The sequence below is a fragment of the Notolabrus celidotus genome, chromosome 21 (genome assembly GCF_009762535.1).
Source record: "Notolabrus celidotus isolate fNotCel1 chromosome 21, fNotCel1.pri, whole genome shotgun sequence".
In the NCBI taxonomy this organism is placed as follows: domain Eukaryota; kingdom Metazoa; phylum Chordata; class Actinopteri; order Labriformes; family Labridae; genus Notolabrus; species Notolabrus celidotus.
Genome location: NC_048292.1, coordinates 9,662,987 through 9,677,180, shown reverse-complemented (window position 1 = coordinate 9,677,180; position 14,194 = coordinate 9,662,987). Strand labels below are relative to the sequence as shown.

At 40.3% G+C, this 14,194-nt stretch overlaps 1 protein-coding gene across 7 annotated transcripts in view; it reads left to right on the top strand.

Moving 5' to 3' along the window:
* Positions 1-7,662: 7,662 nt before the first annotated feature.
* foxp2 (forkhead box P2) overlaps positions 7,663-14,194 on the top strand; it is a 110,139-nt gene continuing 103,607 nt past the window's right edge. For 2 of the 7 annotated variants that reach the window (XM_034673713.1, XM_034673709.1), the window contains exon 1: positions 7,663-8,141. The gene's annotated coding sequence lies outside the window, so the exon portion shown is untranslated. The remainder of the gene's footprint in view (positions 8,142-14,194) is intronic. The other 5 variants (XM_034673711.1, XM_034673710.1, XM_034673708.1 and 2 more) reach the window with 4 other exon arrangements.

The following is a 14,194-nucleotide window of genomic DNA, read 5'->3' as shown; positions in this document are numbered from 1 at the left end:
ACGGGGCTGCCCAGCGCTGAGAGAGTTCATGGCCTTCACCTGAATCATGGGAATAAGCCTGTGGTACTGGCTTTCTCCTTTGGGCCAGACGTTCCTGCACGCGTGCCAAGCGTGTCGTTCTGTGTCTGCTTTTAATGCTATCCACCTGTCAAAAAGGCCAAATAGTCAAAAGGTCAAGCCAAGTGTTAATGCTTGAACTGCTTGTTCTATAACCAGAGGCTACCAGCCCAGTGGTTTTGAACTCTTTCAGGCCATAAATCACTCTAAATCCTGGCTTGATGACAAAAAGTGAATGCAATAGCCCGTTCACTGAGTATTCTTTGATATGTAACATTGCTGTGATGATGCAACATATTGCAACACTGCTGCAACCTCAGCACACAACCCTATTTTTGTTTACATCATCAACTTTGCTTCACGTGTTCCAGCAGGTTGCATTTATTATTAATAGTTTGCACACGGGTGATTTCAGACATGCTCTCAAGTGTCAGGTCAGCTGACTTTGCAGAGCCTTCTGGGACTCCTTGTGCACTGTGCAGTATGCATCTTTGACTCAGCTATCATGTATTGGCAGAAGACATATGCTTCCTCAGTATATATTACAGTTTCTATCTGCAGCTTGAGCGAGCAGTTTCTGTGCAATGTTTCATTTTTAAAAAGATAACAAATGAACCTCACCAAAGGTTTGTGTACTTCATGATTTAGTACTGATTGTATCTCTGCATCGTCTTTTGTCTTTATGTTCCCATCCTGTGCTCTATGTGCAGCCTCTCCCTCTGCAAAAGAAACACAAACAGGGTCAAAGTTTGCTTGCACAATGAAGCACACACATCTACGCATGCACACAAACAAACAGTATAAACAATATGTGTGCACACCTGCAAAAACTGTTGATGTGTAACTGGTCTCCAAGGCCTTTTCCTGTGCACTTCCCCTCCTGTGGTTCAAAACAAAGCAGCAATAACATTACATAAGCTCACAGCTATGAATCACACTCTGTTCCAGTGTTTCTCAGCTTTGAATATTCTGACATATTTTCTCTTACAGCATGTTTCAAACTTGATTTAAGAACAATTTGACCAAATATTGTAAATCTTCAAATGGGAGGTGTGCCTTTTTTTTTACTTTCACAGTATTTTAAGTTATTTTTTAGTGTTTGGATGCACTCTTCTCTCATAGTTTGACAAACATCCTCAATACTACTAGATTTCCTCACCCTCAGTTACAACATGTGTATTACTTTAAAACAGCAGGAAGTTGTTTTGACACATGCATAAATACAAAAACAGTTATGAGCTGAAAATAGGCGGTTTAGGAAATTGTTTCTGAGAGGATAAAGTAGGCATATCTGACATCCCCTGACATTGTAGGACGTCATGGAATCTTGGACAGACACCTGACCTTAAATGGGCAATAAAATGAGTTCTAGTGAACATCCACGAGTGAAAAGTTATGTAATATCTTCCTATACACACACAAGGTCCAGTTATCAAGCAATGTTTGCTCTTGCTTCAAGTAGCATGGAGTAAAAGACACCTACACTGTCAGATTCTAAAAACAACCCCAGCAACGAACTTATTTGTGATGTGTAACTTCTATGCTCGGTTTGCACTGACTTAAACATGGATCACTGTGTAAAGACATCTTTTGATGTACAAGGGGTGTGTGACTAGCATCCTTTGAGCTATGTTTAAAAAAAGATTTGAGGTTCTCTGACCGGTTGGTTCTCAGACAGCTCCTCTTGCTCCTGAAGCAGCAACTCTCCTCTTGCACTTGGGCCCCCAGCTCCTGTACATGTCCTCTATGGTGGCAGAACAGTACATAGTTCATACGATGGTTATTAGCCCAAAAAGTTCCTGCTGAAGTTTCGAAACGCAGACAGAACTCCACTCGGGTTCCCTCTTTCTCAAAAGGAGGAATCAGAGTGTGCTTAAATGTAAATCTGTCTGTTTTTCTATCACTGGATCCAGGCACGTACTCTGCTAACAGGTCAAAGTAGCTCGTCCAGCGATCAAGGGAAATCCGGGCGTAAACAGACTTACTGTAGCAGAGGTTGACCACCCTGATGATGCCACGGATAGTGGAGGTTCCTGGGAGTAGCTCGATGCTTTCCAGCTCGATCATCTGTGCTAGCAGTCTCTGGTCCAGCTCCTCAGAACATGAGGGGACAGTAAACAGACAGGACATGTAAAACTCCTCTGACGGATAGGTCCCCTTACCCTCAGGGGACGAGCTGACCTCTGACTCCATCACTTCAACATCGTCAAACTCCTTAACTGACACCAGGTCAAGGCCAAATGCATCCGCGAATGACACCTTTCTCCTTATGACCGAGGGGGGTTCTGGTTCAGAGTCCTCATCTGTTTCCTCGTCTGAGGCGTCCAATCCTTCCTCTTCCTGTTCGCCACATTTTTCCTGTTCCTGCTTCTCTGGTATCAGCACTTTTTCTTCAAAGGGTTGCATGTACAGAGCCTCCATAATGTGGGATGGTCTGAGAGGCAGCTGTCTGCCCGTCCTGCCGTCTGTCTGGCTCGGAGGGTGGCACAGAGCAGAGTGCCCCCAGTCTGGCTGCACTGATACTGTAGAGGCAGAGCACGGAGAGGACGTGACTTGACAGATGGAGTTCGGTTACAGCTGAACATTGTGAGTCTGAGCCAGGCCTATTAATAGGACACGTATAATGAGAGCAGGGCAGGCCAGTTATCCCCTCAGTCATCCTCTCACAATGTGGTTGCTATTTACAAAGTAAATAACTGGGAATCTTGACTTCATTGGACACTTAGAAGTTACTATCAAGAGGACTATCAAGGTTTTTATAACTGACAAAAGAGAGAAAACTAGACCCTCACAAACATCTTTAATAACAGAAATTGATTTAATAACTCTGACAGAAGCACACTGACTGACACATCCTTCAAAGTTTGTTTTTTGTGGATGGTGGTGGTTATTAAAACACCATTTTTAAATATTTATTCAAGTACAAAAGTTGATTTGAGGTTTTATCACACAATAGTTTTCTGGCCCTTACACGTCTCACCCCTAACAAGTCTCTCATGACAGGCCTTAAAACTAAAACTAACTCTCAAGCCAATGAAATCTAACTGGAACTTTCGCATTTTTTAAATAATAAAAATTCAACTAAACCTTAAAACCAGCATTTAAAACTAATCAAAACTAAACTAAAATTGAAAACAAAAAGTCCAAATTAAATTAAAAATCAGTGAAAATTAAGAATGATTTAAAGTTTGGTGTGTAGCTTATATCTCCTTTTATACACATGATATGTTTGTTTTTTAATTCTATATCTATAAAGTACATTTGAGCTTATGTTTGTGACATGATACAAAATATAATGATGATACATCAGAGATGTGGGTTGAGATTTAATAAATCTAATGACATCACACAGTGGCATGTTGGCCGTGGGCAGATCCAGGGTGTGATCAGCGATGACTGTGCTTCCCTTCAATTCTGATTAGCCACCCAAAAATTCTTAACTATGATTTCTTTTGGCCTAGTCAAAGGCTGGACCTCAGTAAAGTTAAACTTTTTCGGCTGCTTGAGACTTTCTTCGTTTTCTACGTTGCATGTTTTGTTTTGTACTTTTGAAAATTAAAAGATAATAAAGAGGAATATAACATATTTTGGATACTTTGGTGTTTGTAGTCCAAGTAGATGTGATTTGTCCAGATATACATGGTAAATAATGTGATCCATTCATGTGTGTGTGAACACATACTTAATGCCAACCCTAGAAAACTCATTGACAGTGGTCAGCAAATAACACCAGCTGGCATGATACCTAAATAAATGGCTTAATTTTTTAAACTTGCAAATACATGATCTTAACTCTGAACTTTTGGAAATGACTAACACCCATTATGTTTACACTGTGAACGTGTTTTCTCTGTTTAGTGAATTGAATATATTACATTGTGATCTAATCTGTGCATTTCATAGGAATTCTGTCAGGATATCCAGGAAATGAAAATACACAACGTTAATGTATTTAAACTGAAATATCTCAGTGAATATTGGTTGGTTTGTCATAAAAAATGTGTCCATCTCTAAATACTTCTTTGGTGATTTGGTCCAAAATCAAGTAACATGCACATCCAAACCAAAGAGGGCAGGTGCTGAGTCGAGTAAGAGTGTCACAGAAAAAGAACAAAGAAAGACAGCTTGAACTCTGCAGGGCTCCAATATTCCAGATGATTTAATGCACCAGGGGTGTGACGTTTTGACTTGCTCTTCATCAGACTGTCTTATCAGATGTGTGAGCTGCCTCTTCTTTCAATAACTTTTGTTTCTTTGCATATCGTATGATCATCAAGTCAGAGTTAAAGTGTGTTAAATATTTTGGTGCTTACCTCAAATGCTACTTACATTCTTAGCATCCTCGGTTGCTATTCTTAATTGCCAATTGGCAAACTTTTGCATAAAAACATGTGTAGCTGAGCTGGAGAACATGGTAAATATAAGCATGGCAATACTGTGGTTCTGACTTCAGCAATTCAGTGTTAGCATTTAGCTCAAAATACTAATGTGCTCAAATTCAGCCTCATATGATAAGATAAGATAAGATAAGATAAGATAAGATAAGATAAGATAAGATACTCCTTTATTCATACCACAACGGAGAAATTCATGGAGTTACAGCAGCAAACAAGGAGGTGTACAGTACAAGAATTCCAACAAGAATATATAGAAAATTATGTCCATCAGAGACAACAGCTTGGCCATAATTCTCCTATTATAAAGCTGCTTGTATATGTGATCATCATGTTTTCAGTTACACAGCTGCTGTCACATGTTGTAAAATAGAAAGTCTTGACTTATTGATGTATTTGTCACACTGTCTGTAGAAGTGACATGAAGTTGTGCAGCATGATGCCACTGTAAGTAGATCTGCATGTGGTGGAGGGCCTGTGTTGTAGCAGTTATCTCTTCAAGTACTGAGGTTAACCAAAACATTATCACATTACCTTTGGCAGGAAGAGTGCTCTGGCGCCGACCTTTGACTTCTTTGTGCATTCTGCAAAAAAAAAGGAAAAAATAAGATGACTTACCTGTTAAGACCTGACTGTCTGGATAAAGCAGCCACAGGTCCACTTGAGCCACTGCCATTGCAGACAGCCTTCATTTTTTTAGTTTCACAGTATCCAGTAACAGAACACTGAACATTATCTCCTTATTTTGTTGCAGATTCTGAGTGTGTGTCTGCCCTGTTGAATGTAAATGTTGACTAATCTCTAATATGCAGTGTAACAGTACCCAATAAACAAGTGCATATTTTAATTTAAATAGACCCGGATGGTTTTACAATCCCTCACAGGTAGGTGCTTGAGTTCCTGTCCTCAAAAGACCCCCCTATTCTACAGTTTGAAGTCAAACACATTCTTCAGTAACCTTAAATTGCTGTTTAATTATTTAAATTGTGTCAGGGGTTCGTCTTGACATCCTTTCCAAATGCAGATACATTGTAATAACAAATAAGTGTTGTACTGCTCTGCAAACAAATATCTTTAAATCTGTTACTGTATTCTATTTCAAAAAGAAAGTGGAACCAAATGTGGGGAATACCTTCCACTACAAACTACTGATGACTTTTTTTGGAAATGTCCACTATATATCAGTAGATGGCACTAAGTGATCAGATTAAAACATAGCAGAATATTAACCTCCACCTCAGCAAGTTGAGTTTTCATTTAAAGTTGAACTTATGTGTTGAGAATGAGCTCAAATGCACAGCTGATGTTGGAGGGAAATTATTAGTATAATAATAAAGAGGGAAAAACAACACTCATTATGTTGTAGACACTTTCATACGTTTCCTTTGTGAGTGTTATTAAAAGTGACCAGAAGGTGGCAGCATACCACCACAATTCTATGATTCGTGTTTTCCCTTTCCCCCCTAACACTCTCCAAAATGCAGTTTCTTTCTGCTTTTATTTAATTTCCAAACAGCAAATAACAACAGCAGCGTAAATAGAAACAGTAAAATGTCATAGATAAGTGTCCCTTCTTCGTGAGGAATATGACAACATTGTCTGCTATATTTAACTGAGATGATATTTTTTATTATTGCATCAAATATAAATAAAACTATTTTTTTTTCCCAAGAAAGCCAGGCTGGTTTTATGACAGTCTGGATTTGACACCGACGCAGGATGTTCCTTGAATGCACAACAACGTGAAAAAAGTTTCATGATTCTTAATTATTTTATATGACAGAAGTAGAGATGTCGAGTTGCTATTTGACGTCACCAATCAATACAAAAATAAATAAAAGACGCTGTTTTTACGCAAATTGAAATAGACACCGGCGCACACAGAAAGTTTCTGCGTTCCTTTCATTTAGAAGAACAAATCAAAGCCTCAAAAATCACATTCTGCATGCATACTCTTTTATGATATAAATAACATTAAATAAAGCACCCTCAATGTTGACAAAGAGAATGAGACAAACTGTAATACTAACGTTTTGTCCCCTTTATTTTTTTTTTTAACTTGCCCCCATATTTTTCTTCACTTCACTTGATAATAACCTGGCCATTTATCCCCAGACCGTGAACGTCTCAGCGGTTTGAAAAAGAAGAAAAGAAAAAAGACGAGGCAGAATAAAGCAAAGTCGATTCAACTTCAACTACAACTGACTTCGGATGTAGCAATAAATGAATCAATAGGACAAATGACATTGTGAAGGTATGAGAGAATGGGTAAGAAAATTCCTTCAGTAAACACTACATCTTTTTTATCAGTAGCTTAGATATTCTGCACTTATTCCATGTGATAGAATTTAGTCATTTACGTAAAAATATATGTTGACATTGAAATTATATTGCCTAACATTAATAACCTGCACATTATTTGCTGTTACAGTTTAAACTATTCACAGTTCCGTTTCTCTTACACTATAAGGAAATGCAAACACCATTTACAAGTTCTCCTTAATCTGATTATTTACAGAGGGGCATATAAAATGTATTCGAGATTTAAGGCTTATTGAAGTGATGTTGTACGTGTTTACATTCTGACCTGTAAGACGCTAATTATTATTATTATTGTTATTATTATTATTGTTGTTATTTGTATTTCCTGGTGATGGTAATTTTGTTTTAATGCAATTTACTTGCTTTTGTTTATAAAAGAATGATTACGTATTTCCTGTATGCGCACCACACAACACAAAACCATACTTATGAGAATAATCGGACAGATTATGAAATAAATTGGGGTTTAATCTCGTTTATTCTGTGGTTAGTAGAATACCACATAAAAATGAGTTGATATTCAAACACTCGAATATGTATGTTTCTTTTTTTTTTCCTCCCTTTGATATAGTTCCCACTTGCGGATGTAGTTGCAACAAAGACTCTTCTCGGTGATCTTCCTCAAACAGTCACAAGTTTCTCTCATACAGACAGCACCAGGCGCACTCATCTTTCCGTCGGAGGAACCGTCCCGTTAGTGAAAGGTTACTGGTTCATTCAACCGACAACAACAACGTGTGAGGCTTTCTAACACACGGAGCTGAATCCTCAACAATCAGCAACTACTATTAAGGAAATACAGCAGCGTGAAGCTTTTGCAAAAAAAAAAAAAAAGGGGAACAAACTTTTAACAAAAATACTTTTTTTGTAGCAAGCAGGTGGCCCTGACGTCACACGGGGTCGCAGTACGCCCAAAAATAACAACACACCTCCGCGCACAAGCAAGTGCCTCCCCTGGGGGGGGGGTTCTAGTCCCAAATATACTTGCTTGCTGGGATACAGCTTGATGTGTGTGTTTGAATCGTAACGAAAAAAACAAGCCGCGTCTTCCTCGCTATTGCGCGTCATTCAAACAGGACTCGGTGTACTGCTTTTCCCCTCTGTTGCATTAGTAATAACAGCGGCGTTGACTGGAGACAGCAGGAGAGAGAGAGTGTGTGTGTGTTTCTCAGACAGCGGTGCCCAGCGGAGGAATATTTGAGCTTTTTTATTTACTCTGCAGCTTGTTGTTCGTTTTCCTCTACATTATGGTGAACTTGGACAGTCACGTGTGAAGATCTCGACAAGTACAGAGGACGGCGACTTCTCACCTGTGTGTGTCCCTTTGACTTTACCGTGAGGGAAATATACCTGCCGTGTTTTTCTGTGGTAAGTTTTTCTGCCCAAGCCAAGCGCTTATTTCTCTCTCCGCACTCTGACTTTTTTTTTTTACTGCTCTGCCCACCGCACTTTGAATTAGGAAGTGGACCGCTGGCCACAAGTTTTTCTCTGTGTTATCTCTTCGCTTTGCATTTTGATTTGGAAGGTTTTATTTACACGTTTGTCGCGTGCACTTCCTGTATCTTTTTAATGAGCGTGCAGCTGTGAACATATTTCACCTTGCATGGTGTTTCGGGCTGTTTCACGAGAGGACCTTCCACACAGCGCTGGCCACTCTTTGCCTGTTTAAACGCGGAGCACTAGACTTTTTGAAAAGGCGATTATTGCGTATTGTTTCAACCTTTGAAATGAATGTTAAAATACCGCGTGCCAATTGTAGTCAACAAACAGGTTGATATTTACGAGCACGTGATTATGACACCTGAAAAGTTATTTTGTATCACAATGTGTCCATAAACGTGCTTTAAAAAGATTGACAACTGCCCTGCAAGACTACGTCGTATAAAATATTTGTATTTTACACCCTTTACATCTTATAATAACAGTTTATATTTACACTGAAGCCACTGAATGCTGTTTAAAAAGTTATTTGGTGTTTGCTGTAACTGTTTTGTTATTGCAAGAATTGATACAGCCTATAAATACACTGATTTGTTTACTTTATCTCACATTCAATATATATTTTATGTTGTTTTCATATTTTCATTGTCAAGATGGGCACTTTTACAAATTCCTTAAGTCTTGTGGACATAGTGTTTTCACCTTTGACACATTTATTTTTGAAAAGCATCTCTCATCTATGTTCTATTTTTAAAAATACTGAAGTAAATGTATATGATATAAAGTGCAATGATATGAGATTTAAAGCATTCACTGTAGAATGATCTACGCTTTATCTGCATGATTATTATGAATGATCATCAGCATTCAACACCTTACCGTTCTTGCTTGCTCCATTTTTATATTCCATCTTTTTTTCCTTGTCCAGAAACAAACCGGGATGCTGGTAGCAAATCAGTTTTCATGATGACTTACTCAAAAATCCTAAAATTAAATCTGGTTGAACTGAACAGTAAGACCTTGCTGAGTTCACTCTCTGTGTCCTCTCAATCATTGTGGCCCTAAAAAATCAATACAGGTATCTTTTTTTTTAGTGGTAAAGAAAGGCTAACAGGGGTGTAGTGAGAGAAGCTGGACTCTCCAGGCCTGTCCTCTGATCAGCTTTCACCCCTGGATTAGCTGCATGGACCCTCCTTGTTGGAGCCGCAGGGTGCACAGGTGTTCCCTCCTCAGTTATGCAGGTGTGGGCCAGTTCCCCCCTCACTCAGCAGCTCTCACTCTTCAAAGGCCAAGGCGGCAATAAATGCCCCTCGTGAAATATGTCAGCGACGGTGCACAATCAGCCCCTTTGTTGAAGTGCCCCTGTAATCATTTCTCAAAGCATGTTTAAACTGTCCATACTTTTTTTGTTTACGTGTGTTTGCTGGAGCTAAGGACGGTGGTTTTATTCTGTTGAACAGGATGTGTTTTATTCCACTTTTGCCATTTGTCTCCCTGTAAGACTGACCGCTGTTGGGAGCAGTGCACTTATTACCCCGGCTCTCCCCTCTCTGCGTCCATTTTTTGATTGCTGCATTTATCATCGGGCGGTCGTGCTCTACATTATGGTAATAGGAAAATGAATGTCCTCCACAGGATTAATGTGTATACCCTGTCATACGTTTCAATCATTTATCAAAATTAAGATTCAGCTTTCAGCTCAATGAACACTGGTTGATGCATGATTTTTTTTTATCTCAGATATGGAAATTGTTGCTGCACAGATGAGCTGAAGGAGAAAATGCTTTGCAGTTTAATTGTAGCTCTGTGAGTCATGTAAAAAAAAAGTTTGTGTGCAAAACTGACCAAATTTACTGTCCATGTTTGGTTTGGTGCAAAATGACTCAGTGCAAATTAAGACACAGGTCAGAAAGTGGATTTTTTTTTAAATTTTATCAACACAGATCACTTCAATTCCTCGGCAATGAAACACTTGCTCACTTTTGGATTAGCTTTTGAATTGCACCATCGCCCATCCCCCAACACCTCTGTAATGAAACAGACTGCTCGCTCAACCCTTGAGGTGTTGCTGCATTTAAAGGGGAAAAATGGGTAAGAAAATCAAGGGAGTGGTGCACGAGCTTCACTTTTCTAAACACCATGCAGAGTTATTCCATGTAACCTACACAGTGTGTTTTTCGTGCACAGCTCACAAGGCCCTGCAACAAAGCTTAAACGCAATTAAATGGCAAATGTGCAGGTCTTATCCCTTTTAACTTCATAGAAATGTTTCCATGACAACCTCCATGCAAGTTAAAGCAACCAGAAGTGATCAAGTCCTTTTTTCCCCCCTCCTGCCCCTCCCTCCTCCGTAAGAATGGAATTTGTGTTGACAGTTTTGGCCTTTAATGGCACTTTTGTGCCGCTCCAAAGTATTTGTTTACCAGGATCATATGCTGCGAGCTGTCAGGCTCACACAGATTGACTCCTTAAGATAAAAGAGTGTATTACATGCTTAAGAGGCCACCCCTTTTTGCACTGTAATTATCCACATCACAGTAATGATGTTTTGTGTGCCACAGTTACTAAGAGTCTTGAGACAGCTCAGACTTTTTTAGTTACGCTCTGGGTCACTTCTTAAGCCCGACTCCGCTCTGGTGTGAGGGAGAAACGTTGTGACTCTTGGGCCGGAGAAAAGCAGTGCAGGGTGGGGTCAGGAGATGAGGATTAGAAAGCAGATTGCAGTCAGTAACTTACTTTGTTTTATCTGAGTTCATCGCCACATGTGGACTTGGTTTATTTGAGCTTTTTAAGGGGTTTTGTGTTTTCTTGGCCAAGCATGTGTTTATATTTTTACTTTGACCAAAACAACCAGGGGTCAAAATGTCTTGCAAAGATTGTTTTGCAAATATTAAATCTTACGTCACCTCTTTTTTCTGTTTCCATCAAAGGGCTGTAAAGCCATAAACAAATGACCAAAGTGTGTAGCTTTTGGCTTGTGCATTGTAACCCTTGCAGTGTGTCATATCCTGAAATGGAAAGAGACATGCATGCTTTGTAAAACAAACTTTGGGTTTGTTTGCACAGTATGTCTTTAAAGCTATGTGAAGTATTGTAATTTATACTTTTCAAAAGGTTCAGGATCTTGACAGCGATCCCTGTGGTCTCCCGTTCAGCTGACACTTTTGACTTCGCCTACAAATTTAGCTGACCTGTCGATGTGTTTTTCCTATAAACTGTGTACTCATTTGAATCACAGTACACCAACAGCAGCCACAGACCTTGCTTGTGTTTCTTTTTCCGCCCTCAGTTTTTCCTCCCTCCCCCTTCCTTGTTGAGTTAACAATTGCATGTTTACTTGCTGGTCAGTGTGGTGTGAAGGCATGACAGCTTTTATTCGAGTCACGCTCAGATGGACAGTGTCCTGGTGTGAAAAAATGTGTTGGTTTTGGGGGTCTTGCCCTGAATTAAAGAGAGAGGGTCACTCGTGGTAAAAGGCAAGGTCACTGTTGCTCTGACTGCATTCAGCCATCAGCCTGTCATTCCGTAAACAGGCAAACATGATGTGAGGCAGCAGTGTGGCTAACAGTGGAAGCTAGCTCAGACATTTAGGAAAAGGCCTTGTATAAAGAATTTAGGCATATTTTAACAGGGAAAACACAGTTTTAGTATTATGAGTGTGATAGGTTGACTAACAGCTACATAAAATGAGCGAAAGGAAAAGAACCAAGGTCACAAAAAAAGAATAAATCCCAAAACTACATCATTTACTGATTTTCTTTTTGATTAATGGATTAATCGTCAAGTCCAATAAATGTCAGAAAGTTGTGAAAATGCTCATCAAAATGTCCTAAATTGAAACAACAAATCTTTAAATTGAAAATTCTGAAATAAAGGAATATTTTGACATTTTTGAAGAGATTCAATGATGAATCGACTTGCCCACACGTTGCATAGGGGGTCTTTAACCCATTAATTGATAAGTCATTTCAGGTTAGAAAGAGTCACTATAGGTCATTTTCAAACCCATCAGGGTCTCAAAATTGACATCCAAACTGAGTAAGATGAGGTTTTAATGAATGTCTGGTTATGATAGTTAACCCTCAGTTAACTTTTTGGGGAATTTCATCCCTCGTTTCGAATGCTAACAAACAATCACTGCATCCACTCTCCCTCACATCTTCAAGGACCTTTTCTCTTTACCGAGAGAGACACAGATAAAAGGGGAACAAATGTTTATTTCAAACATGTTGTGAGAGAGAGAAAAAAAAACATGAGGAGGGGGTTCGTGACAGTAACAGTTTTTGACAGGCACATTAGGCTGCAGAAAGAGCATCCAGCTCGGGGCTGAGGGCATATGGTGCTGCCTTCTGCCGGCGTAGCTCTAGACCAAGTTACAACACTCGCGCAGGGTCACGACTGTCTCAGGTTTGTTCCTTCTGTCTCACTCGTCTAAATAAAAACAGGAGGCAAAATGGAAGTGGGGGGGTTGGGTGGTGGTGGTGGTGGTGGTGGTGGTGTCGTACAGTGGCTGTGTTTTTCAGTGAAGGACAAAACAAATGTTGCCAGTGGAGCCCTTTGGGTCAGGATGTAATTTGGTCAGAATGTTTAGGGGAGACATTTGACATTTGCAGAAATGCCTCAATTTAAGTTTGTTTTTTTCACAGCAACACACTCCGTTATTATTTTTGTTCCTTGTGTTTGCATGAAAAACTAAGAGCAGATTTCTACTTAAAAGCAAGTACGCTGCAGTGATCTTATCCACTTTCACATCTGAACACCCAGCTTGTGCTCCTTGAAGGCAACCCCTAATCCCACTCTAAACAATGACCCATGTTTTCACCACACTGGCTCAGTAAGGTCTACTCTTCTGTAATGTGGAGAGGATGGACTCGGATAATGTGCGGGATGACGCAGAGCTCTGGTCTGAAGACAGCGGATCGGCAGGAGGGTAATTACAGGCTACTGTGCGGCTCTTCGGATTTTCCCTGGATCACAACTCTAGGCCTCCGAGCTCAGCCTCCGACGCTGCTCTCTGAGAAAGAAATAAAGTGGCCACAACATATGGACGCAGCAAAAACAATGGTTTATTTTTATGATATTTGATGAGTGGTTTTTAATTTGGATTGTCACTTCTGGCAAGCAGCAGGGCAGATGGTGCAAACTTGAGTGCCCATTAGAGCCTAAATACCTCCAGGCAGCTGTTGGTCATAAACTTTTCTTCTTTCTTTTTTTTTCTCCTGCTCCTGCATGTTTTTTTTCCTCTGCAGTTTCTCTCTTTAACATGGCTCGGGTCAAGAGGAGTCAAACCTGTTACAACACCTGTTTCTGCATATGCAAATCTGTTGTTTTGTCATTTCATTAGGCAAGGCGAAAAGACTAGCGTCCCTCGTGGTTGCAAATGCGACTGGCACTGGGCCCAGTTGGCATGCCACAGTGCAGAAAGACGCTCGAGGCAGGACGAGGGGAGGGAGGTGAACTTGGGTTTGTATTGGAAAGTGACTCAGCCATCCAAAGTCTCTAGACTACGGCTCAATCTGAATGTGTCTGGAGCCAAAGTTGTCTTGGAATCGAGGACTTCTTTATCTTTGAAAAGAGTCTCTGTTAGTTGAGTACAAAGGACATACCCAGTAGCCAAAAAAACTAGCAAACGCGTGTCTGGCACACGCAACACGCCTCTTTCCACCCCTCCTCTTCCTCCTCCTCCTTCTCCCATCCTCATCCCTTCATCATCTGGTGCTCTCCCGCAGCGCTCGCCTCTTAACCACATGTGCCAGTGCCAGGCCTTGCTCTTGCTCCAGGGCTAATTGTTCACTGGTAAACTGCATGCTTGTTGGTGGGAGGGGGGGTTTCCCCCTTTATGCAGACACGGTGCTACAAAGCAGGATGTTGATGGTGACGGTGGTGACGATGGCAGTGGGTGGGGGACAGATCGTGATCTCTCCATGCAGTTTATTTTCCTCGTATAAGTCTGAAGATTGTCGGTTGTAATCCGGTCTGTG